Below are 25,853 nucleotides of genomic sequence, written 5' to 3' on the forward strand. Positions count from 1 at the left end.
TTTTGGTGACAAGGGAGTGACCACCTGAAGAACTCAACGGAGGAAACGATAAAAGCCCTGTGGGCGGAAAGCAAGGGAGAGGGGCCTGTTGCTTTCATTATATGCACACGTGGATCACTTTCTTTTTTAAAACGCGTTCATGCATTACTTTGATGTATTTTTTAATTCAGTTTTAAAAAAAAGAAAATCAAAAAAATTTTTAAACGAAGCAAAACTGAACACAAAACATAGGAAAATAAAAAGCAAACGCCAATAAAACACAGACGCACCCTGGCATTTGAGAGGCAGCGGGTAGCAGTGGGGTGCGGTGGGGCGAGGCGAGTGGGCGGGGGATGAGGCGAAGGGGCGGGGCGCGGGAACCGCTGTCTCCTCAGGGCCCGCCCCCAGCCGGGGGCGGGGCGCAGAGCTGAGTTTTCCTCAGACTCCGCCCACAGTGGGGAGCCTGGCGGAGCTCAAGGTCAAGTTAGCCACAGCCCCCGCCCCAGAGCGAGGGGCCGGGGCAGGCTCGTGCTGGGGCTCCCCGACCCAGAGACACCCTCGCGTCCTGGGAGCACGCGTAGTCCTCGCCCGGTCCTCCCGTGCTGGGCAGCGCGTCGGTCGAGAGCCCCGGTTCGGCCCGGCCGATCCCCCGGTCCCCAGCGTTCCTCCAGGCTTGCCGAGTGCCACTGTGGAGCCCGGCGGCGCACAGGTAAGCACAGCCTGCCGGCCCTGGTCCACCCAGTTTGTCCCCGCCGTCTGTGTGCGGGCGCCCCCGCGAGGAGCTGGATCCAGGCCTGGGTGCCCGGGCCCACGTGACTCCCAGCCCGAGGCGGAGGTGGCTGGGACCTGGGCGCCGGCGTCTGGGCGACAGGTGGCCGCGGAGCGCGGGGCCTGACAGCCTATCCTGGGTCGGACCGACCCCAGGGCACCTCTCTCCACCGTCGCCCGCAGGCCGTTCTAGCCGTAGCGAATCAACCGAACCCCCAGTACACCGGTAGCCGTGACCGACAGGCCTGGGTTCGAATCTTATCTTCAGCACTTGTGCACTCAAATACAAATAAGTATCCAACAAACACTTCTCCTGTGCCAGTGTAGCTGCCACTGAGCTACACGCTGGGCCAACAAAGGTGGTGCCCCTCCTGTGGAGCTACAGCCTGGTGGGAGAGACCTACAATAGTTGAATCATCCACACACATACAGGTAAACTTTAAAGCTCTGGTAATAGCTATGAAGGTAGTGAAAGAACAGGGTGCTGGGATGTCTCCACTGAAAAAAGACGCTGGAGCGAAAACTTCCAAATGACGCAAAGATTTCCAGGGTGGAGCTGGGAGAGAATGTGGCTTGCTTAAGGAACAGGAAGGTCAGTGGCTCTGGCCTGAAGAGAGCTGGGGAGGGGCGTGCCTCAGCAAGCTGCTTAACCTTAACTTCCTCATCTGTAAAATGGGACTGTTTCTAGGATTGAGAAGTCTAATGTAAATTACTTAGCACAGTTCCAGCTGTGCAGTACGTGAAGCGGTTGCTGGATAGAGACTGACTTTCATGCTAAACAGTGTGTCTGCCTCTGAGCAAACTCATTTCCCCTCTCCTTGAGTCCTGTTTCCTTCCCCTGTAAAATGAGGAGTTCTGGGTAAAAAAAAAAAAAAAAAAAAAAGGACCCCTCAAACAACCTGTTCTCTAAAAATGATGACTGGCTCTGAGGATTCAGAGAGAAATCAGACAAGGCCTCTGCTCTCCTGGAGCTCACGTTTCAATGGATGGTTGAAATGGAGAAGGAAGTTGACAGTTCCAGTCTGAAGGGCTTGGTGCTCTGGCAGCCCAGAAGAGGGACGTCTTACCCATTGGCCTTGCCTGGGGACAGCTTCCAGCCAGGTACCCAGTTCCCAGAAAGTCTCACCTGTTATTGCCAGCCCCATGAGCCCCCAGAACTATATGGCTCACACTCCACAACTGAGCGTTAAGTTACTTCCTGAATTTCCCTGTTGGCTCTTGCTGTCACTGCCTGAAAGCTCTACAAGGGCAGCAATTCTGCTAGTCCCTCACTGAGGAACCCTCAGGCCTAGAGAGCTCAGGATTTTGTGAGAGGGTGTTGGGCCTCAGGAAATGCCTGTCTACTGCTTGGTGTATTTTATTGGTTTGAAGGATCCCAGTTCGTTCTTTGACTCTGCTCAGGCCTTTGGTGTGGTCGCAGATTCGTTCCAGGAAAACACTAGGTGACCCAGAGAGTAGGGGACACAGCTGAGGGAGGAGTCTGGCACCACGTTTGGGAAGTGATAAAATACAGAGGAAAGGAAAGTGTTGGAGGCAGAGAGAGAGAAGGCAGCTTCTGTGCAGCGCCTCTGTCTCCCCTTGCTGATCGCTGAGAAGAAGGGATATTCGAGGCTTTGCAGTCCCAGACCTGGGTTCGGATCCTGACCATGTCATTTCCCAGCTCTGTGACTGACCCTGGGCAGGTCACTTACTGCTTCTGAGTGGTGGGGACTGAGCAAGCTTAATGCAGTGCACGGAATATAGTAGGCCCTGACCGAATATTCATTCACACCTGCCATCACCCTCCTCAAATGAACTAAAATGGAAATAATAATAGCACCTTCCTCAGGGGGTCATCATGGGGATTTAATGAGTTAATATATGTAAAATACATAGAGCAGTGCCTGACATGTAGAAAGCTACTGCTACTATTGTTAATATTCTTTTATTTTGGGCAAAAAGTGGTGAAACAAGGCGGCTGGGGGAGTGGGTGGGCATGAGGACTGTGTAGGGTGATTAGCAGGGAAGTTGAATTATCTGCTGTAGTGGTCTTACCAGGAAGTGCTGGCCCTGACAGAGGAGAGGGGTGTTCTGCACGATAAAGGGCCTCCTGGGCAGCCCTGCTGTCCCAGGAAGACTCAGGGCAAAGAAAACACAGCCAAAGTCATGGGGAAAACTAGGGTTGAAAAAGATCTGAAATTGTTTCTTCAGGTTGTGTCTCTGAGACCTGGCTGAGCGGTCCTGGTGAGGGCCGCCTCTGCCCCCATGCTGACCCCTACCCTCCTATGGATATAATTGCCCACAACTGGTCTGGCTCCCACAATGGGCCAGGAACTGTGGTGTCCAATTCTGTAACCTCCACAACCCAGAAAATTGCAGCCCATAATGAATGAATGAATGAATGAGTGAAGGAACATAAGCCTTTGAGGCAAACTTTGTGTGTAAGTGTGCTGTAAAAAAAGGAGGATAAAGATAGAAACCAAAACCAAACCCGTTGCCTTTGAGTAGATTCGCAACTCATAGCGACCCTATAGGACAGAGTAGAACTGCCCCACAGGGTTTCCAAGGAGTGCCTGGTGGATTCAAACTGTCGACCTTTTGGTTAGCAGCCATAGCTCTTAACCACTACGCCGCCAGGATTTCCAAAGAAAGGAGGATAAAGATAGGGAAAGCTAATTGATGTTCTTAAGCACTTGCTGAGGGCCCAGCGTTTCCATGCATGTGGTAGCTTAGTAGTGAATGCCAACGCTTTGAAGTGGATAAAATTGCCTGTGTGACCTACTTGCATCACAGAAACTTTCTAAGCCTCAGTTTTTGCATCTGTAAAATGGAAAGCATTGTACCTAACCCTGGTGGCACAGTGGTTAAGCATTTGGCTGCTAACCCAAAGGTTGGTGGTTCAAACCTACCACCTGCTCCTTGGAAGAAAGATGTGGCAGCCTGCTTCTGTAAATATTTACAGACTTGGAAACCCTATGGGCAGTTCTATGCTGTTCTATAGGGTCCCTGTAGTCAAAATTTACTCAACAACAACAGATTTTCAAAGGGCCGTTGAACATTAAATGAGATACCAAAAAAAAAAAAGACCTTTGAGGTCTAGTCGACTCCTACTCATAGTGACCCTGTAGGACAGAGTAGAGCTGCCCCATAGGGTTTCCAAGGAGCTGCTGGTAGATTTGAACTGCCAGTCTTTTGGTTAGCAGCTGTAGCTCTTAACCACTGTGCCACCAGGGCCTCGGATTAAATAAGTATATGAAATGCTAATGTCTCAGTAACATAGCATGTGTTATGGTAAGTGCTCATTCAATAATAACTGCTGTTATTACTATTTTTTATTATGTTTATTAATCTTCTTACTGATCTCCACTGTGATGAAGAGATCTGAGAGTAGAAATGTGTTGTCTAAGGCCACAGACACAGATGGCTGGTGTTGATTCTGAACTCAGTTCTGTCTGGAAGCAAAGGCTCTCTGCAGATGCCAGCCAGACAGCTTGTGTAAAATGCAATCAACTTCCTGTACTTTTCATTCATTACTTAAAACACTTGACTATGTGAAATCTTAGAAGGAAAAAAACTGTAAAATTATAATTTATGTGCCTTTCAAGTTCAGGTATTTTATCATCCAGATAAATCTTCCATGCATCTATGCTAAACCACTTTGGGCTGTCGAAGCTCTTAAATAAAGTGGCTTGTCCTGACCAGTGTCGGTCTTTGCTCATTTATCATCATTCCCTAGTAGAGATGGACGGATCCTATTTTGCCGGGGCGGGCCTCCAGATTGCAGCTCCTGCCCTGCTGATTTAGCTTTGCAGTTCTGCGTGGTGATGGTTACAAGCCACAGTGGACTCACGAGTCCCTCATGGCTGCCTGCTGCCTACACAGAGACCCGCTGCACCAATCCAGGAACTAGGAATAGAAAGGCATGTAGTTGTTGGATGAATCTGGGGAAATCAGCTTGGGGGAAATGTAAGGTGTTCAGTGATGGGTTTTGGGGTGAAAGTACTTTGGATGAGGGTAACATCTTCTAGAAGTCAGAGCTGTCTGTTTTTTCCACTCAGGAGTGCTATCTCTGGGCCTGGCCTCCTGCCCAGCGAAGGCCTGACCCGCATCTCCGTGTCTTCCCACTGTCCCTGCCTCTGGCCAGAGCTGCCTCTAGAGCTGGGCTCCCTGGGGCAGCTGCAGAGGCATGGCCTGCTGCTGGGAAGCCTGTCTAAATCACTCCTCTGCCTTCTCACAACACCATCAGGTATGCCCTTCTCTAGCTGCCCTGGAATTCCATCCTCTTTTGGGCCGTGAACACTTCCTCAGCTTATGGGGCAAGTGTACCTGGTACCCAGCACTGTGCCTGGTATACTGTCTGACCTTCCTTCTTCTCTTCTTCCTTCTCTTCCATCTCCTTCCCCTTCTCTCTTCCTTCCTTTTTACCTCCCTCCCTTCCACAAATACTGATTGAGCAGCTCCTCTTGGCCAGGCTTCAGGCAGTTTTCTGGGATTAGAGCGGTGAGCCCAAACGGCACAGCCCTGACCCTCATGGAGCCCACAGACATCATGAGACAGAATTAATGAAGAGAGAGTTAAGCACATAAACACACATGCACAAACTACAAACTGGGTTAGCAGCCTTGAAGAAGGAGCCTGGCATGCCATGGGAGTATGTAAAGGTGGGACAGCTCTAGAAAGACTGGCAGTTATGACTATAGATAGAGTGGATCCATAAATGTTGCTTGAAGGCTTATAGTCTACTTATTCGTATACCTTTGAAGACCGCTGGATAGTATTTTTTTAAATTAATCCTTGTAAACAGTGTTTGATGCTGCCAAGGTAATCTGGTTAAGAATGTGTACCTTTAAAAATAATTGTGCTTTACAACAGAGAATCCCTGATGGAGCAGGAGAAAAGTGGGATGCAAACCTCAAATTCTAGTAAAAAGACCAGACTTAATGGTCTGACTGAGACTGGAGGGACCCCAGAGGACATGGTCCCCGGACTCTCTGTTAGCCCAACACCAAGACCATTCCCGAAGCCAACTCTTCAGACAAAGATTAGACTGGACTATAAGACATAAATGATAGCTGGTGAGGAGTGTGCTTCTTGACTCAAGTAGACACGTGAGACTATGTGGGCAGCTCCTATCTGGAGGCGAGATGAGAAGGCAGAAGGGGACAGGAGCTGGTTGAATGGACACGGGAAATATAGGGTGGAGAGAAAGAGTATGCTGTCACATGGTAGGGAGAGCAACTAGGTTCACATAACAATGTGTGTATAAGTTTTTGTATGAGAAACTGACTTGAATTGTAAACTTTCACTTAAAGCATGATAATAAAAATAATTGTGTTTCAGCTTCCAAATGGGAGAACAGTCCCTGTGTGATGCAAACAGTTAATGTGCTCTGCCGCTAACCAAAAGGTTGGAGGTTCAAGTCTACCCAGAGGTACCTCAAAAGAAAGGCCTGATGAGGTACTTCTAAAAAGTCAGCCACTGAAAATCCCATGGAGCACAGTTCTACTGTAATATACATGGGGTTGCCGTGAATCAAATTCAACTCAACAGTAGCTGGTACTGGTTAGAGTTTGTAGAGCCTCTCCTTGGATGCCGTCTCACCGAATGTGCCAGCTCTCAGCATTGCGCATCGCATCCTGGCTGGTGGCACCAACTGGAAGCCCAGCTTACCTGAGGGTAAATCAGGTGCACTAGGCACTGGAACCCCCTCCCTTCTGAGCAACAGAGCCCCCCCGCCCCAAGCCTGCTGTGTTTTCTCTTTCTTTGACACCACCCCAGGCACACCAGCTGAGGTCTCAGTGTAGACTAGTGTCGAGGCTAGTGGCCTGCCATCTGAGAGGAAAGAAGGGCATAGCTGACTACTGTTGTACAGAGGGCAGGACCACCTGTCTGCATGCAGCTGTGGCCTGGTAAGCTGGCAGGTGGTCCTGTCCATGCAAGGGGCCCCAACAGATAGAGCCACGTCATCTCAGCACTCCATGCCTACATTCAAGACCATTCATTTGCACTGAGAACTGGGAGAATATACAATGAAGATGCCTGTTTTGCATAAATACAATCCAACAGCCCCAGGAAACCTCCTCTCTCCTTGACTTGAATATTATTAGAGAGCTATTTTATTTGTTTGGCCTGAGCTGTTGACAGAATACATCATCAGTCCCCACCAGTCCCAGACCTGATAGCAGATGACTCTGCCATCTTCCCCGGAGCACAGGAAAGAAACTAGCATTGGTGTGCAGGAATGGAAAAGGCCTGCGTGCCACTCTTGATGGGGTGTGTAGGCTGGTAGAAAACGTCTGTATTCTCAGGGTACACCACTAATAGAATTGTAACCACGTGGCTTTTAGCCATGGGGAAAAGAAATAGCACTGGAAAAACCCTTTCCATAAAGGCTGACACACAGTTACGCTATTTATTGCCTCTGGAAAGTGTATGTTAAGTGGTGGGTATTTATGAAAAGGGCTCTAAGGAGTAAATATGTTCATCAGTCAACCTGGAACTTTTTAGAGCTCCTAAGATGGTTTTAAATTAGAGTCAATCTTCCTTCCTGCCTTCTGCTTTCCACCAATCGCCCCTCCCCCAGCTTCCTCTTATGAAAACGAGCTGTCAGGGTAAGCCAGAGCCCAGGTATGAGTGCTGGAACTGACTTGTCGAAGCAGAGTTAACACATTAAAGCAGGCACCTGGGGTTTTAGTGCCTTGCCTCTGATCCTTCTCATCTAGTCCCTGTGTTTGGAAAAGAGGAATGTATGGAACTCAGCTGACAAACACGATGCGGCCTAATTGCATCCTAGCCGCATCTATCAGGCAGCCCTGCTGATCAGTAACAAGGGCAGCCAGTCTGCTCTCTGAAAAGGGTTTGCAATTGGGAAGAAAAGAAAAAAAGCCAAGATGAAAACAAGTGGTGCAGACTAACCCGAATTTGGGTTTTTTTTAAGTGGCAGGTGGGAGAGATTGAATGTCAGTGTCAATAAAGCCATCACATTAGGTCAGGTAGAGAAAAGCCTTTAGAAGCCTGGACGTTTCTCCGTGAGCAGGTGATCATTCGGACAGAACACCTGTTACCTGAATTAGCGTGTAGGAGTTTAACATCCTTGATAACGAACTTGAAATGAGCATTGACTTTCAAATATTTATCTTAAAAATCAGGAGTAGCGGTTTACTGCAAAAACCCTATCCTTAGGATCAAAAAAGTACTTTGCTTTTTAATTTCCCCCCTCTGGCCTTCTTCTGTGTAACTCTTGTGGTACTATTGACCATTCTTGTTTTAATTTTTGTTGTTGTTGTTTGTTTTGTAAGAAGAAGGATGTCAGTGTCTGTACCCACCTTATTTTTTGTGAGTAATCAAAGGACTGTAGATGATAAAAGTAGGGGGCTCCTGTGTCAGGCATCACTAAAATGTCCATCCCCTTTAGCTACTTCTAGGGTTCTGCCTTAAGAAAATAATCAGAAAAGTGGAAAGAGACACCATATAAAGATGTTTATAATGATGACAACTTAGAGGTTACTTGAATATATAATATAGGAGGTTAGTCAAATTATAGCACACCTGGCTGATAGAATATTAAGCCATACTTAAAAATACAAATCTTAGCAGCACAGGACCAGAATGCCATTACCTTAAAGACATATCCATGAACATAGTCTGCAGGGGAAGCCTCAAGGGGCGCAAGAGTTGTTTATGAGCGATGGAACTATGGATACTTTTTTTTTATGTTTTAAACTTTATTGTCTTATTATTTCTATAACTCTTTTTAAAAAAAAAATCCTTGCATGAGCCAAGTTAAGCAAGGATCTTTTGCTGTTTACAGTGAGGGGGTTACATTTGTGACTTGATCCTGAAAAAAAAAAAATCTTTCAATCAACAATTTCTAAAGCCAGGCTTGGCTCCTTGCCTTTATGTCCCTGGTGCAGGGGCTGGGCTAGACTGGGTCCCACTGGCCGAGTGTCCTGCTGTGAGCTCACTCTGGCCCGTAGACTTGGATCTCAGGGCTTCTAAGTTCAGCTTTGAGCACTTTCTGGAAGGCTGCTGCCCCTCCTTGCCCCTGCAACCTCACACCCCCACCTCTTCTTTAGTCTCTGCCTGGGCCCAGGGAGGGGATTGTTTAGATTTACAATCTCTGAGGGCCTCATTGGTGGAGTTATAGTTTCAGCACCCCTAACCCCAAAGCACACACATACACACGCAAGCACACCTGCAGGCCTGCACACCTAGGTCAGTAATTACCTGGGGCAGCCCTATCTCACTCTGGCTTTTTGTCCTGCTCAGGCCTTGGTACTCCAATACCTCAGGGACTAGATTTTTTGTTCCTGATGCCAGCTGTCCCTGTGATGGCTCCATATCCATGTATCCTCTGCTGCCTGATGCTGTCAGGAGCCTAGCACATGGCCAACCATATGTCCTAAAGCAGTAGTTGCTGAACTCAGTCACTTGGCCGAACATTGGGAAATCATGACATGTGCCTTCATTTGACTTGGAGTAATTTTTTGGGGAGGAGATCCCAGGAAGCACTAGCAAGAAATGAGGAAATGAAGCAGGGAAGGAAAGGCAGCCAGAGGCGTGCACTACCAAGGCGTGCCACAGTGGACAACTGGAGTTTAATCCTACCAGGGATCTCGGAGAGCTGGTGTGGAATGCCATCCCAGAGTTGTCCTCTCATGGAGCTCAGGGGCTGGGCTTGTGTACGCCATTCGTGTCAGTCATTGGTTGAGCATTGTTCCCCACCTGCCCACCCATTGTTGTTGAGTTGATTCCAACTCACAGTGACCCTATAGGACAGAGTAGAACTGCCCTGTAGGGTTTCTAAGGCTGTAAATCTTTACGGGAGCAGACTGTCATGTCTTTCTCCTGTGGAGCAGCTGGTGGGTTCGAATCGCCGGCCTTTCAGTTAGCAGCTGAGTGCTTAACCACTGCACTGCCAGGACTCCATCCAAAACTAAACGGAACACATTGCTGTCAAGTCAATTCCAACTCATAGCAACCCTATACAGAGTAGCACTGCCCCATAGGGTTTCCAAGGTCGTAAATCTTTAGAGGAGTAGACTGCCATGTCTGTCTCCTGTGGAGCAGGTGGTGGGTTCCAACCACAGACCTTGTGGTTAGCAGACGAGCACTTAACCACTGCACCACCAGGGTTCCTTTCAGGACTCCTTAAAACCAAAGAAACCAAACCCTTTGCCATTGAGTCAATTCTGACTCATAGCAACCCTACAGGACGAAGTAGAACTGCCACATAGGGTTCCCAAGGAACAGGTGGTAGATTCGAGCTGCCGACCTTCTGGTTAGCAGTCAAGCTCTTAACCACTGTACCACCAAGGCTTCATAAAAAAACAAGAAAACAAACCCAATGCCATTGAGTCAATTCCAACTCACCCTATAGGACAGAGTAGAACTGCCCCGCAGAGTTTCCAAGGAGCACCTGGTGGATTCAAACTGCCGGCCTTTTGGTTAGCAGCCATAGCACTTAACCACTACGTGACCAGGGCTTCCAAAGGCTCCACAGGGGGAGTTTATTCTCTGGTACCTCTGGCAGGTTCCAGATACCAGGTAAAGCATCAGGGCCAAGAGATACAGTGTTGGCATTTGGAAGTCAATCTGACTTCCTCTAGAACAGAAAGTCCGGAGGGTTGAGGGCAGAGCGCTGAGGGTGTCTGCTGTGACATTCTTCCCTAAATACCATGAACGTTATCAGTGTACCAAACTGACTGTAACCAAATCTATAATTCCATGCTAAATCAGAAACCCATTTACACTAAAATGTAGCCTGTATAAATAGTAACAACCCCAAAAGCTTCAGAAAAAAATCATGGGAAGAAAATTTAAAATATGAAAAATATTACCATATTTTTTTCCCAGTGACTTGGGATAGACTACCAATGTTTGATTCAAGTGGAAGAACTCCAGTGCTTGCAGCTATGCACTTTGAGACCCAACGCTTTAAAAGAAGGCCTGAGTGTATATTACGATTTACCTTTATAATGGCAGTGTTTTTACCTCTGTCATGGCTTGGTTTTTCCTATTATTTCTTGAGTACATTATCTTAAAAGAAAAATTCAGTGGGAGAAACATTAAACCTCACTTGTATCAACCAATGGGTATATCTTCAGTTGTTGTTGTTAGGTGCCACTGAATAAAATAGAATGAGATACTGTCCAGTCCTGGGCCATCCTCACAATTGTTGCTGTGTTTGAACCCATTGTTGCAGCCACTGTGTCAGTCAATCTCATGGAGGGTCCTCCTCTTTATTGCTGACCCTGTACTTTACCAAGCGTCATGTCCTTCTCTAGGGACTGGTCCCTCCTGATATCAAGTACAAAGTATGTGAGATGAACTCTAGCCATCCTCGCTTCTAAGGAGCATTCTTGCTGTACTTCTTCCAAGACAGATTTGTTCATTCTTCTGGCAGTCCATCGTAATTCAGTATTCTTCGCCAACACCGTAATTCAAAGACATCGATTCTACTTCAGTCTTCCTTAGTCATTGTCCAGCTTTCACATGCACATGAGGCAATTGAACATACCATGGCTTAGTTCAGGCGCACCTTAGTCCTCAAAGTGACATCTTTACTTTTTAACGCTTTAAAGAGGTCCTTTGCAGCAGATTTGCCCAATGCAATCCATCATTGGGTTTCTTGACTGCTGCTTCCATGGGCATTGATTGTGGAGTCAAGTAAAATGAAATCCTTGGCAGCTTCAATATTTTCTCCTTTTATCATGATGTTACTTATTGGTCCAGTTGTGAAGATTTTTGTTTTCTTTATGTTGAAGTGTAATCCATACTGAAGACTGTAGTCTGATCTTCATTATAGTAAGGGCTTCAAGTCCTCTTCACTTTCAACAAGCAAGGTTGTGTAATCTGCATATTCCAGGTTGTTAATGAGCTTTCCTCTAATCCTGATGCTGTATTCTTCTTCATGTAGTCTAACTTCTCAAATTATTTGCTCAGCATACAGATAGAATAAGTATGGTGAAAGGATACAACCTGGACACACACTTTTCCTGATTTTAAACCATGCAGTATCCCTTTGTTCTGTTCAAACAACTGCTTCTTAGTTGATGTACAGGTTCTCCATGAGCACAATTAAGTGTTCTGGAATTCCCATTCTTTGCAATGTTATCCATAATTTTTTATGGTCCACACAGTCAAATGCCTTTGCATAGTCAATAAAGCAGAGGTAAACATCTTTTCTGGTATTCTCTGCTTTCAGCCAAGATCCATCTGACATCAGCAATGATGTCCCTCGTTCCACATCCTCTTCTGAATCCAATTTGAATTTCTGGCAGATCCTTGTTGATGTACTGCTGTGACCATTTTTGAATTATCTTCAACAAAACTTTGCTTACATGTGATATTAACGATATTGTTCTATAATTTCCAAATTCTATTGGGTCACCTTTGAAATGGGCACAAATATGGATCTCTTCTAACTGTCTTCCAAATTTTTTGACGTAGATGAGTGAGCACTTCCAGCGTTGCATTTGTTTGTTGAAATATCTCAATTGGCATTCCGTCAATTCCTGGAGCCTTGTTTTTCGCCAATGCCTTCAGTGCAGCTTCCTTCAGTACAATCAGTTCTTGATCATATGCTACCTCCTGAAATGGTTGAACATCAAACAATTATTTTTGGTACAGTGACTCTGTATTTCCTTCCATCTTCTCTTAATGCTTCCTGTGTCATTCAGTATTTTGCCCATAGAATCCTTCAATTTTGCAATTTGAAGACTGAATTTTTCCCTTCAGTTCTTTCAGCTTGGGAAATGCTGAGTGTGCTCTTCTCTTTTAGTTTTCTAACTCCAGGTCAAGTATTATTTCATTATAATACTTTACTTTGTCTTCTCGAGCCACCCTTTGAAATCTTCTACTCAGCTGTTTTACTTCATCATTTCTCCCGTTCGCCTTAGGTACTCGATGTTCAAGAGCAAGTTTCCGAGTCTCTTCTGACAACCATTTTGGTCTTTTCTTTCTTTCCTGTCTTTTAAATGACCTCTTGCTTTCTTCATGTATGATGTCCTTGGTGTTACCTCACAACTTGCCCTGTTTTCAGTTGTTAGTGTTCAGTGTGTCAAATCTATTCTTGAGATGATCTCTCAATTCAGGTGGGATATCCTCAATGTCGTACTTTGGCTCTTGTGGACTTGTTTTAATTTTCTTCAGCTTCAACTTGAACTTGCATTTGAGCAATTGACGATCTGTTCTGCAGTCGGCTCCTGGCCTTGTTCTGACTGATGATATTGAGCTTCTCCATTGTCCCTTTCCACAGGTGTAGTTGACTTGATTCCTGTGTATCCCATCTGGCGAGGTCCACGTGTGTATCTTCAGTGCCATGTTTTAATATTCATACTGGATTTACTATACTGACACTAATACCAGAGGATGGGAGAGAATTTCTGTAGTTATGGCTTTAGGCACTGTAATAAATGTTTTGTAGTCATTGCCTTTATATAGAAATACTCCATCTCAAACTAAAGATTTAGTAAGCTCTTCATCAAAATTTCTATTCACAATTGAGGCGTACAATATGGTTGTGCTGACATTTCAAGTTAATTCACTCCATTTTGTGAATCCCAATCTGTCTCGTATGCTTTTTTTTTTTCTACGCGTGGAAGAGAAATAGTGGCAGAAATTTTTGAGCATAACATAAATTCTAGAACCATTCTTCATGTATTTATTAAGTCTATTGGGATATTTATCACTACAAACTAAGGCCTTACTCCAAGAGATTATTTTAAATTGTCCATATAGCCAGCTCCACATAGTTTAGCAGCTAAAGTTCATATGCTTTGAGTTATGGATCTTTTAGAATGTGTAGAGAAAGGGATTCAAGATCCCAGTGTTTTAGGGAAATGAGGTCATTTCCCTTCAAGTTATGATCCAACATACATTTGATAAAGACTGAGATACAAATATCTCATGTTCCTGCACTATGCCTATGTCCTATACACGTGGCAGATGTCATTGATTGCTCCCTGAGCCTCAGTCCTCCTCTCCATAGTGCTCCAGGCAGCCACTACCACCAGAATTGGCTTACTACATAAAACTTATGGACTCTCCATGCTCTTAAGTTTGCAAACTTTTTTTGACTTCTCCCTGCCATTGCTGTGAATGGTCAACAAAGGAACCTTTCATAGTCTGCTTCTGCAGGAAAAAAAAAAAAGATGAATTCAAGAGACAGTTAATTTGATTGTGCCTTTTTTAGTCACCTCTCTGTCATGCAGACAATAGTTATTCAATAGAATGTTTAAAAGATGTGATGCAAGCGGAGGCTTAGAATGGACCTGAACACTTGAGCTTGCTCTTTTGCCAGGAGAAGAGTAAGAGACTCATGGCACTGGCTAAGGTACCCCTTATAAGAACTACTTATAGTTCATTCTCTGCTGGGTTATGTATTTTTTTGGCCTCTATGACTTCGTATATGCCTATATAAAAATTTCCGGAAACCCTGGTGGCATAGTAGTTAAGAGCTACGGCTGCTAACTGAAAGGTTGGCAGTTCGAGTCTACCAGGTGCTCCTTGGAAACCTTATGGGGCAGTTCTACTCTGTCCTTTAGGGTTGTTATGAGTCAGAATTGAGTTGATAGCAATGGGCTTTATATAAATTTCCTACGGCTACAATAACAAGTTACCACGAACTGCGTGACTTAAAACAGCAAATTTATTCTCTTAGTTCTGGAGGCTAGAAGTCCGAAATCAAGGTGTTGGCAGGGCCATGCTCCTTCCGAAGGCTCTAGGGAAGATTCCTTCCTTGCCTCTTCGAGTTTCTGGTGATTTCTGGCAATCTCTGGTGTTTCTTGGCTTGCAGCTGCATCACTCCAATTTCAATTTCCATTATCACATAGCCTTCTTCCCTTGAGTCTCTTCTGTGTCTCTGTACGTCCAAATCTCCCTCTCCCTGTCCCTATAAAGAGACTAGTCACTGGATTTAGGGCCCACCCTAATCCCATATGGCTTCATCTTAATTACATCTGCAAGGACCCTATTTCCAAACAAAGTCATGTTCACAGGTTCCAGGTGGACTTGAATTTTAGGGCACCATTCCCTTCCTCCGCCTACTCCTTGGTTCCCATTCCAGTTACCTGCTGCTATCTAATGAATTACCCCCAAACAGGGGCTTAAATAATCACTGTACAATAAAACCTGCAAAAGCTGAAACCTCTGTAAGGCAGAAACCTATCAGAGAAGGAAAACTCAAATATTTTCCACTAAGAGCGAGCCATAGAAAAGTGATGACTGCACCTTGTTAAAGGCGAAAACTCGGCGAGACCTGGAAAAACAAGGCAATCCCACCGAGTTCCATCTCTCACAGATTTCACTGTGTTATTATCTCACAGTTCCAGGGACTGACTGGGCTCTGCTAAACACTTCTCACTCTGGGTCTCTCATTCAGGTGTAGTTAGATGGTAGCTGGGACTGGAGCCATTTCAAAGGCTTCCTCATTCAATGTCCAGTAGTTGATGCTGTCTGTCAGCTGAGACCCTAGCTGGGGCTGCTGGCTGGAATGCCTTGGGATATGGCCTGGATTCCCTCACGGCATGGCAGCTAGGTCTAAGGGGGAGCATCTCAAGAGGACCAGGTGGAAGCCGTATCACCTTTTATGACCTCCCTTCAGAAGTCTTATGATGAATGACACTTTGCCATACTTACTGGCCTGCAGATTGAAGGGGAGGAAACCTAGACCCATCTCTCCAGGTGAGGTGTGCCAATGTCACAGTGTAAGAAGAGCATGTGAGACAGGAGTTAATATTGTGGTTACGTTGGAAAATCCAATTTTCCACAATTCCCAAACATACCTACCTTTAAGAACTACCTTAAATGTTATTTCCTCTCTTAAATGCCACAGAATCTTTCTCTTTTCTTTTTGGAGTTGGTAATATATTTACATGATTCAAAAATTAAGAAAACATAAATGTATACAATGAAAATATCCCCGCTCATCCTATATCCCACCCACCTCCCTTCCACCTCTAGCCTCTCCACAGACAGCCACTGTTATTAGTTTCTTTATACCCTTCCAGAGCATTTAGGTGTATTTATATTTCATCCTTTTTATTCAAATCACATCCTTCACCAGAAAGGCTGACAGTTGTGCGTATTGTTTTAAAGAAAGCTTTCCGGGATGGTGTATGTTCAGGATTCTTTCGGTTGTAAGGAATAGAAACTTGACTCAAACTAGATTAAGAAAAAATAGGAATATGGCTATTATATAATAGAAAAGCTTTGGGACTTTAGGCACAGCTGGATCCAGGTGCTCAGCTGTCTTTCAGCTCTTCCCACTGTACTGGCTTCATTCTTCAAAGCAGGGAAGATGGCAGCTCCAGGTGTACCTGAAGCTTATAGCTCCTCATCTCAGAAGATGATGCTCTTTCGTCCAGTGTCCCTATTAGGCCTTGAAGAGGGGCTCTGATTTGTCTTGCAGGGATCATGTGTCCACTTCTTGACCGATTGCTTTTTCCAGGAAGTTGAAGTTTTCTGGCCCACTTGAGTGACAGACCTTCCAGAACCCCAAGGAATGGTGGCAGAACAGTTTTCAAAACAAAGGTGTGTCAGACTGACAAAGTGGAACTGCCCACCACAGATGGTGATTCCTATTTGAATTTCAGACTGCGAAGAGTAACTGAATTGAAAATGGCGGGCCTGCAAGTTAAGAAAGGCTCATTATACTAATTTCTCTACTTTTATATATATTCGACATTTTCTATAACAAAAAAAAATTTTTTTTTTTTGTTAGTGTTTTTCCTTAAGGACATACAAAAAGGGGGGAAGGAGGTTTGTTCTGCCTTGGTTTGGGAACTGTCCACCAGCAATCTTGCACATCCCTGTGTTTACTAGCTGATTATCTCTGTCCGTGTTTTTCTTTTCATCATACAAAGAAACTTCAGCCCTTACGTCCCTCTACGCCTGAGTGTGGGAGGAGAGCACTCAGTAGTCGACTCAAGATTTGTGTGTTGTGCTGACAGGGGAGGTTGAAGGAAGACAGCCAGGTGACTTTAAATCCTTAAGATTTCCATAGTTCAAGACAGAAAAAAAAAAAAGAAGCCTCGGAAAATTCCAGCCAGGGTTGAGAAGGACATCCATTCATGGCCGTGAGCCTGCATCTTCTCTCCCTTTCATGGCCCGTGTGGACAGACTGGGTAAGGGTTTTATGGGATCCTGGATTTTCCTGATCCACGTATTGTTGGGAGAAGGCCCATATTCTCAGATAGTCATGAGTGGGAGCAGGAAGAAATCTTAGAAAGCGTTTAGGCAGCCATTTCATTTTATAGGTGAGGAAACTGAGGCCAGAGGGGTTAAGTGTCTTGCCTAAGGTCACACAGTGAAGTAGCAGGAGCAGAGCTAGTTTTGCATCCCATAAACTGACTTCTGAGTCTGTTACCACTTAATAGCTGTGTGAACTAGGGTAAGCTCCGTTACCTTGACCTTAGCTCGGTGAGACCCATTTTGGACTCTGATCTCCATGACTGTAAGCTAATAAATGTACTGTTTTAAGCCACAAATTTTGTGATAATTTGTTACAGCAACATTAGGAAACTAATACACCTGTAAAGGAGGATATTCATGCCTATTCCAAAGATTGCAATATGGACTGAGGAAGATAATGTCCATAAAATTACCCAGTAAAGTGCCTGAAATGTAGTACCCACCCAGAAAAATGTAGTAAATGCTTAATAAATAGTGGTGTTGTTGGTGGACAGTGGTGGTGGTAGGCAATGGTGTTGTTGGTGGATACTGGTGGTGATGAGCAATGGTGTTGGTGGTGGATAGCAGTGGTGGTGGGCAGTGGTGTAGTTGGTGGATATCAGTGGTGGTGGGCATTGATATTGGTGAATAGCAGTGGTGGTAGTGGTGGGCAGTGGTGTAGTTGATGGACAGAGGTGGTGGGGGCAGTGGTGTTGTTGGTGGATAGCAGTGGTGGTGGGCAATGGTGTTGGTGGACAGTGGTGGTGGTTGTGGGCAGTGGTGAGTTGGTGGACAGTGGTGGTGGTGAGCGATGGTGTTGGTGGACAGTGGTGGTAGTAGACAGTGATGTTGGTGGATACAGGTAGTGATGGGCAATGGTGTTTTTGGTGGACAGTGGTAGTATTGGGCAGTGGTATTGTTGGTAGACAGTGGTGGTGGTGGACAGTGGTGTTGGTGAACAGTGGTGGTGGGCAGTGGTGTTGGTGGACAGTGGTGGTGGCAGGCAGTGGTGTTGGTGGACAGTGGTGGTGGTGGGCAGTGGTGTTGGTGGTGGGCAGTGGGGTCGTTGGTGGATAGTAGTGTTGGTTGGGGGCAGTGATGATTGTTAATATAGAGTAAGGAGAGTAGCTGATGGGCAGGTGTCTTTGAAGAATCACTGAGGTGAGGTTCAGGGTCTCACCAACCAGTGGAGATCAGAGGAGTCTTGAGACACTCAGAGGGCCGGATTAGGTGGCCACAGGCACCCTGTGTGTTACACATCTGCTCCTGCAGTCAGCGTGGCCTTCCTTCCCCAATTCTTCAGCACTTCATCTTCAGCCATACCATTCCTACATTAAAGAAAGCTAGAGCTAGGGAGGGGCTGACCTGATGATCTCTTACATTGGGCAGAGTCCTGTCTTAGATATTTGGTAGGATGTGGGGCCTCTCTCTGACCCCTGAGCTCCTGCCTGACTCACGGTTATGCCTATGGCTTCCCTTGTGTCCTTAAAGATGATTACTGCCACCCCCATTGTCACAGTCTGAACTTCAGTGACTGTATGTAGTTGGTTGAGTAAAACCAACAAAAAAAAACCCATGGCTGTTGAGTCGATTCCAACCTATAGTGACCCTATAGGACACAGTAGAACTGCCCATAGGGTTTCCAAGGAGCAGCTGGTAGATCCAAACTGCTGACCTTTTGGTTAGGAGCCGTAGTATCACTTAACCACTGTGACACCAGGGCTCCAGTTGGTTGAGTAGTGACCCCCAAAAAGATAAGCCCTACCTCCTGGAACCTCTGGGTGTGACCTTATTTAGAAAAAGAGTCTTTGCAAATGTAATTAAGTTAGAGCTCTCAAGATGAGATCACCCTGGATTAACCAGTGGGCCTAAAATCCAATGACAAATGCTCTTAGAAGAAGAGAAACTTAGAGACGACATCCGGGGGAGACGGCCATGCAAAAATGGAGCAGAGATTGGAGTCATGCAGCCCAAGCCAAGGAACACCTGGAGCCACCAGAAGCTGAAAGAGGCAAAGGACTCGCTGCGAGAGCTTTCAGAGGGAGCGCAGCCCCACGACACCGAGTTCAGACTTCTAGCCTTCAGAACTGTGAGAATAAACTTCCAATGTTTTAAGCCACCCAGTTTGTGATAATTTGTTACATCCGGCAGCCCCAGGGAAATAATACAGCTTATTTTGGGCCAGCCACCATGCTAGGTGCTCAGTGACATATGGGGCCTGTGTCGCTGTCTCATTTCATCTTCACGACAACCCTTTGAGGGAGGTTTACTATTTTGCCATATTGCAGATGAGCAAACAGAGCTCCAAGAGGTTAGACAGCTTGCTCAAGGTCAAACAGCTTGTAAGTGGCAGAGCCGGGATTATAAACCAGGATTGCCTGACTCCTGATCCAGCCTCCTGGACAAAACTGATCACCAGATGGGAGAAGAGGGACGACTGACTGCCCCCCCACCCCCCAGCGGCTGACTGGAATGGGGCTGTGAGCACTGTGCTTGGATGCAGTGAGCATGTGGGAACAAAGTCTCCTGAGGTCTCCAGGAGAAGGCCCCCTCTCGAGGGAATGTACCCTCCTGCCCTCCTGCCCTCCTGCTCCTCTGGGAGTGATGGAAGCCCCAGGTGCAGCGGGGGTGAGTGCACTTGCATCTTGGGGCTTTTGTGGGGCATTCATGTCTGCCAAGGTCCCTGGGTGATGCAAACAGTTTGCACTTGCCTACCCAGCGGCACCAAAGAAGACAGGCCTGGTGGTCTGCTTCTGTAAAGAGCACAGCTGAGCAAACCCTATGGAGCATAGTTCAACTCTATAACTCATGGAGTCACCATGAGTCGGAATCAGCTCACTTACAACAGAATTTGGGGGTTTGGTTGTATCTGTCATTCTCTCTTAGAGTAACCACAGCTCTGGATTTTACTTCTTAAAAAGACATTCGCTGACACTTGGCCTGGTATTAGATGATCTTGAGCAGTTTTTGGTAATTATTAGTTTCATTAGGTGTGATCATGCTATTGGGGTTGTGTACGAAAGCGTCCTTGTTTTGGAGAGATACATTCTGAAGTATTTAGAGGTGTGATGTCAAGGTGTTCACGATGTACCTTAATGTGCTTTGGGGAAAAAAAGGTGAAGTAAATATGCAGACACATTAATGATCATTTGGGGACATTATTCCATCTCTACTTTTCTAAATGCTTAAAATTTTTCATAATAAAAAGTTGTTGTTTTTGAGCACTTAGGATGTTCTCAGTCTTTGGCTGAATTAGACACAGAGTGGTATACTCTGTGAGAAGACCCCCAGATAAGCTACTTGACTACAGTGTAGGAGGCTCCCTTTACAGTGGGAAGAGCAGGGCTTGGGGGCAGAGGTGGAGGGTAGGATGGGCCCAGGTTGGGGCAGTTGTGAAGGGCAGGCTCCAAGGGGAGGTCCTATCATCCAACCTGAGTCTGGTTCCTCCCAGCCTGCACCGGCGCTTTGTGGGGCTGAGTGTAGTCAGTGCTTCATCAAGCAACAAGAGACAATTGGCCAAGACCTTTTTGCTGCTTGATTCCCTCCGGTGTGCAGGTGCCCTTCCACAGAGAGGCAGGCCAATTTTTCCTTCATGGTAGCATTATTCCTTTGCTGTATTATGATTTGAAAAAAGAACCGTGGTGTTTTGCAAGCCATCTTCTCAAGCACATGCTACTTAACGGGAATTACATTTGTCCCTTCAGACCAGGGCTTCGAACTGGTTCCGTCCAATTTGAGCCCAGGCATTTCCACCTCCGATATACTGACTCAGAATCTATATTTTAACAAGATCCTGGGGATCTTGTTAAAGTGTAGATCCTGACATAAGAATCACCTGGGATCTTGTTAAAATGCAGAATCTGATTCAGTACATCTGGGGTGCAAATGCGTATTCTCAGCAGGGGCTCAAGCTGGAATGAACCAGTTTGAAGCCCTGCTTCAGACTCCCAATCACATTTTCTTTTTACTGTGCTTTAAGTCAAAGTTTACAGTTCAAGTCAGTTTCTCATACAAAAACTTATACACACACTGTTATATGACCCTAGTTGCTCCCCCTGTAATGTGACAGCACACTCCTCCTCTCCAACCTGTATTTCCTGTGTGCACTCAGCCAGCTCCTGTCACCCTCTGCCATCTCATCTGTCCTCCGGGCAGGAGCTGCTCACTTACTCTCATGTATCTACTTGAGCTAAGAAGCACACTCCTCACCAGTATCATTTTATGTCTTATAGACCAGTCTAATCTTTGTCTGAAGAGCTGGCTTCGGGAATGGTTTTAGTTTTGGGCTAACAGAGAGTCCAGGGGCCATGTCCTCTGGGTCCCTCCAGCCTCAGTCAGACCATTAAGTCTGGTCTTTTACCAGAATTTAAGTTCTGCATCTCACTTTTCTCCTGTTCTATTAGGGATTCTCTGTTCTGTTCCCTGTCAGAGCAGTCATTGGTGGTAGCCAGCTACCATCTAGTTCTTCTGGTCTCAGGCTGATGGAGTCTCTGGTTTATGTGGCCCTTTCTTTCTCTTGGGCTCATATTTTCCTTGTGTCTTTGGTGTTATTCATTCTCCTCTGCTCCAGGTGGGTTGAGACCAATTGATGGATCTTAGATGGCCTCTTGCTAGCTTTTAAGACCTCAGATGCCACTCACCAAAGTGGGATGCAGAACTTTTTCTTAATAGAATTTTTTATGCCAGTTGACCTAGGTGTCCCCTGAAACCATGGTTCCCAGACCCCCGCCCCTGCTACCCGTCCCTCGAAGTGTTTGGTTGTATTCGGGAAACTTCTTAGCTCCCAGCGCATTTTCTTTGTCAAATTCTGTAATCTGTGGGGTTTCACAATGAAGTTCATTTTTCAAACTTAGCACAGGAATAGATAATCAGATTTTCTGATCTTCTGTTGGCCTCTTCTTACTTTGCATTTTCCTTATCAAAATAGTCAGCTGGAGAAGAGGAGCAGCCCTCGGAGGGTTTGTTCTTACCTTATCTTCTGTCTAACTCTAAGGGGACAATATTTCCAAGAACTTCACCGAATCTGCAGAATTGTGTTGAATGTCTTTTAATAGAGGCCAGGCTTTGCCAAATACAGGTAGACCTCAACTTACAATGTATTTGAGTTACAACAAACCGCACTTACGACCTTTTTTTTGTACATCTTATCGTTAGTAATATGTACCACATACAATGTTAAAATACCTATATCTCCAAGTTTATATGTAATGTTTCTAACCCCCAAAGTCAAATAAAGACCAAATTTATAAAGATACTGTCTTAGTTATCTAGTGCTGCTGTCTCCTCTAAGAGAAATACCACAAGTGAATGGCTTTAACAAACAGAAATATATTCTCTCACAGCCTAGGAGGCTAGAAGTCCAAATTCAAGGCACCAGCTCCCGGGGAAGGCTTTCTTTCTCTGTTGGTTCTGGGGGAAGGTCCTTGTCATCGATTTTCCCCTGATCTAGGAGCATCTTAGGACTTGCTTCACCCCTGGCACTTCTTTCTTGGTGGCATGAGGTCCCCCTCCTCTCTGCTCACTTCTCTCTTTTATATCTCCAAAGAGATTGATTCAAGATACAACTTAATCCTGTAGATTGTTTCCTGCCTCATTAACATAATTGCCTCTAATCCTGCCTCATTAACATCATAGAGGTTAAGATTTACAACACATAGGAAAATTATATCAGATCACAAAATGGTAGACAACCACACAATACTGGGAATTGTGGCCTAGCCAAGTTGACACACATTTTGGGGGGATACAGTTCAATCCATAGCAGATACTGATAATAAAAGGCAATAATAATGAAAACTAAGAAAAAAAAGTTATGTGACTTACATCAAAACGGACTTACAACAGAGTTGTTGGAACAGAACCCCTTTGTAAGTCAGGGACTACCTATACAGGTTTAGCTCTCTAAATACAGTGTTATACTTCAAAGAAGACTCTACTCCTTTCCTGTAAGCCTTTGGATAGATAAGCGTATAATAGGTGACCTTTCAGTGGTAATTTCATAAATTCTTGGTGAATTGAATTGTATCCGATCAATGTATCTGTAGACTCATCACATTTTTGGAGCTGCAAGGGACTTTAAGATGAATCTGGTACAGCTCTGTTAGCGGAGAAAAAGTTCATTTGAACTGCCTAGTCACTTCTCGATTAACAGGGGTAACAGAGTGGAAGGAGGTCACTGATAATCAAAAATCATGGTTAAAATTATAGCCAACTCTCGATTTTCTGGGGGCTGATTAACTGTGTTGTGGGTTAATTGAGGTTAAGACACAATGGTCCCTACGATGTCATCCCTTTGGTAATTGGTCTGCAGCTGCTCACCAGCTGGTGCCCACTCACCTACCCACCCTTGTCCTAGGAAGGAGAGAGGCTTCCCAAGGGCTGGACCAGACGGAGCTGGTTGACCTTGGCTAGGTTGGTACCATGATGAGGGAGACCTCAGCCTTGGGAGGTCAGTCGCGGCTGCGCACAGGGTTTGTCACACTAGCCCCTAGAGCCAAACCAACCAGTTGCCATCAAGTCAATTCCAACTCATAGCAACCCTATATTGGACAGAGTAGAACTGCCCTATAGAGTTTCCAAGGAGCGCCTGGTGAATTTGAACTGCCGACCTTTTGGTTAGCAGCTGTAGCTCTGAACCACTATGCCACCAGGGTTTCCGGCCCCTAGAGCAGTGGCTCTCAAATTTGAGCATGCATCAGAACCACCTGGAGGACTTGTTAAAACCCAGATTTCTGAGCCCCAGTCTCAGCATTTCTGACTGAGCAGGTCTGCAGTGGGGACTGAGAATTTGCGTTTCTAACAAGCGCCCAGGTGATGCTACCACTGCTGGTCCCAAGATCACACTTTTAGAACCACTGCTTTCTAGAGTGTGCCTCGCAGCCTGGGCTGCACATTAAAATCACCTGGGGAGCTTTTAAAACCTACTGATGCCTGGATCCACCTCCACCAGTTACAGGAGAGGCTCTGGAGGTGGGTCTCAGGCATGGGTAGTTTTTAAGGCTCCCCAGGTGATTCTAATGTGCGTCCAGGATTGACAGCTACTGCCCTAGATAATGTTCCCCACACTTGAGACATTGCATACACATCTTATGATGTTTTCTGCCTGTTTACCCTTCTGTATCCTTGTTTGGAGGATCCCTTGGTGACACAAAAGGTTAAGCACTACTAACTGAAAGGTCGATGGTTTGAGTCCACCCAGGGGCACCTCAGAAGAAAGACCTGGTGATCTACTTCCTAAAGGTCACAGCCATGGAAACCCTATGGAGCAGTTATACCCTGAAACACATGGGGTCACCATGAGCCAGAGCTGATGTGACAACTGGTCTGGGTTTTGGTTTATTCTTATCTCGAGTCCATGGGTAGTGCAAACGGTTAACAACCTTGTCTGCTAACCAAAAGCTTGGAGGCTCAGGTCCACCCAGCAGTACCTCAGAAGGAAGACCTAGTGATCTACTTCAGAAAAATCAGCCTTTGAAAACCTGATAGAGCACAATTCTACTCTGACACATGGATTGACCCACCATGAGTCAGAATCAACTAGACAGCAACAAGTTTTGATTGTTTACTTAATATTTTTTCTTTAAATCAAGCGTTTTTATAAACACTTTTATTTATTTCATAAATAAATTTATTTTAAAAACAAACTATATATCCCCTTCATATAAGAAACCTAGTTTCATAAGCCATAAATGGGACTTACCTGTAAAAACAAATATATTATCTATTGACATTTTTAGAGGTTCTTACCTAGAATCATGGAAACCCTGGTGGTGTAGTGGCTAAGAGCTACAGCTGCTAACCAGAAGGTCGGCAGTTCAAATCCACCAGGCGCTCCTTGGAAACCTTATGTGGGGCAGTTCTACTCTGTCCTATAGGGTCACTATGAGTCAGAACCAACTCGAAGGCAACAGGTTTGGTTTTTTTGGCTTTACCTAGAATCATCTTACATCCCAATACTTTTGGAGAGTCTCTACTCTTCACACCGTGCTTTGCAATCATTTTTCTGTTGCAAAGGTGATGAACTATTCTATTTCTGTTCCTCACACACTCTCATAGGCAGCGATGTGCTAGCTCGGAGCACACCTGACCTGCCCAGCAAGAGAAACATGTCTGAATGCAAGTGAGAGTGACTTTATGGCAGGATAACCTCGATTAGGTGATAAGCTTTACTTTTAAAAAAAGTAATTCACCAGTAGAATAAACTGTGGTATATCCAAACAAGGGAATACTAAAAAACCAAAAACCAAACCTCTTGCCACTGAGTCAATTCCGACTCATAGCAACCCTCTGGGACAGAGTAGAACTGCCCAACAGGGTTTCCAAGTGGCTGCTGGTGGATTTGAACTGCTGACCTTTTGGTTAGTAGCCAAGCTCTTAACCACTGCACCTCCAGGGCTCCAGTGGAATATTACTCAGCTATAAAAAGGAACAAACTGCTGATGCACACGACGACATGGATGAATATGAAAACCTTGCTGAGTGTGAGAAGCCGGGCACAGACTACATGCTATATAACTCCATTCACATACAAAGTTCTACAACAGGCAAGACTAATCTATGATGGGAAAAAATTAGAAAAGTGGTTGCTTGAGGGGAGTAAGAGGGGGTTTGTGGGAAGGGGGCTACCTGGGGTGATGGGGGTGTTCTCTATCTTGATGAGGGTTTGAGTTATATGGTGCGTGCATTTGTCAAAATTCTTCAGATGATGCCGTCGAGACTTGAGCATTTCATTATTGCAAAAGAAAAAACCCTTAACAAATATTGAACTCTAGTAAATGGTATGCATGCTGAAGTGTCTAGGAAGAAACACCCTGCTGTCTGCAACTGACTTTGAAAGGCATCAAAAAACTAAGCAGGAGTGATGAACTGATGGGGGATAGACGGGTGATAAAACAAGCACCATAAATGTTAACGGTAGAATCTAAATAAAAAAAATAATAATGGTAGAATCTAGG

General features: G+C 45.4%; 1 protein-coding gene across 2 annotated transcripts in view; it reads left to right on the plus strand.

Moving 5' to 3' along the window:
• The first annotated feature begins 432 nt into the window (after positions 1-432).
• The window catches only part of NMNAT3 (nicotinamide nucleotide adenylyltransferase 3), a 125,996-nt gene continuing 100,575 nt past the window's right edge, over positions 433-25,853 (plus strand). For both annotated transcript variants that reach the window (XM_049867401.1, XM_049867402.1), the window contains exon 1: positions 433-688. The gene's annotated coding sequence lies outside the window, so the exon portion shown is untranslated. The remainder of the gene's footprint in view (positions 689-25,853) is intronic.

Source organism: Elephas maximus, chromosome 23, assembly GCF_024166365.1.
Source record: "Elephas maximus indicus isolate mEleMax1 chromosome 23, mEleMax1 primary haplotype, whole genome shotgun sequence".
Classification (NCBI taxonomy): Eukaryota; Metazoa; Chordata; class Mammalia; order Proboscidea; family Elephantidae; genus Elephas; species Elephas maximus.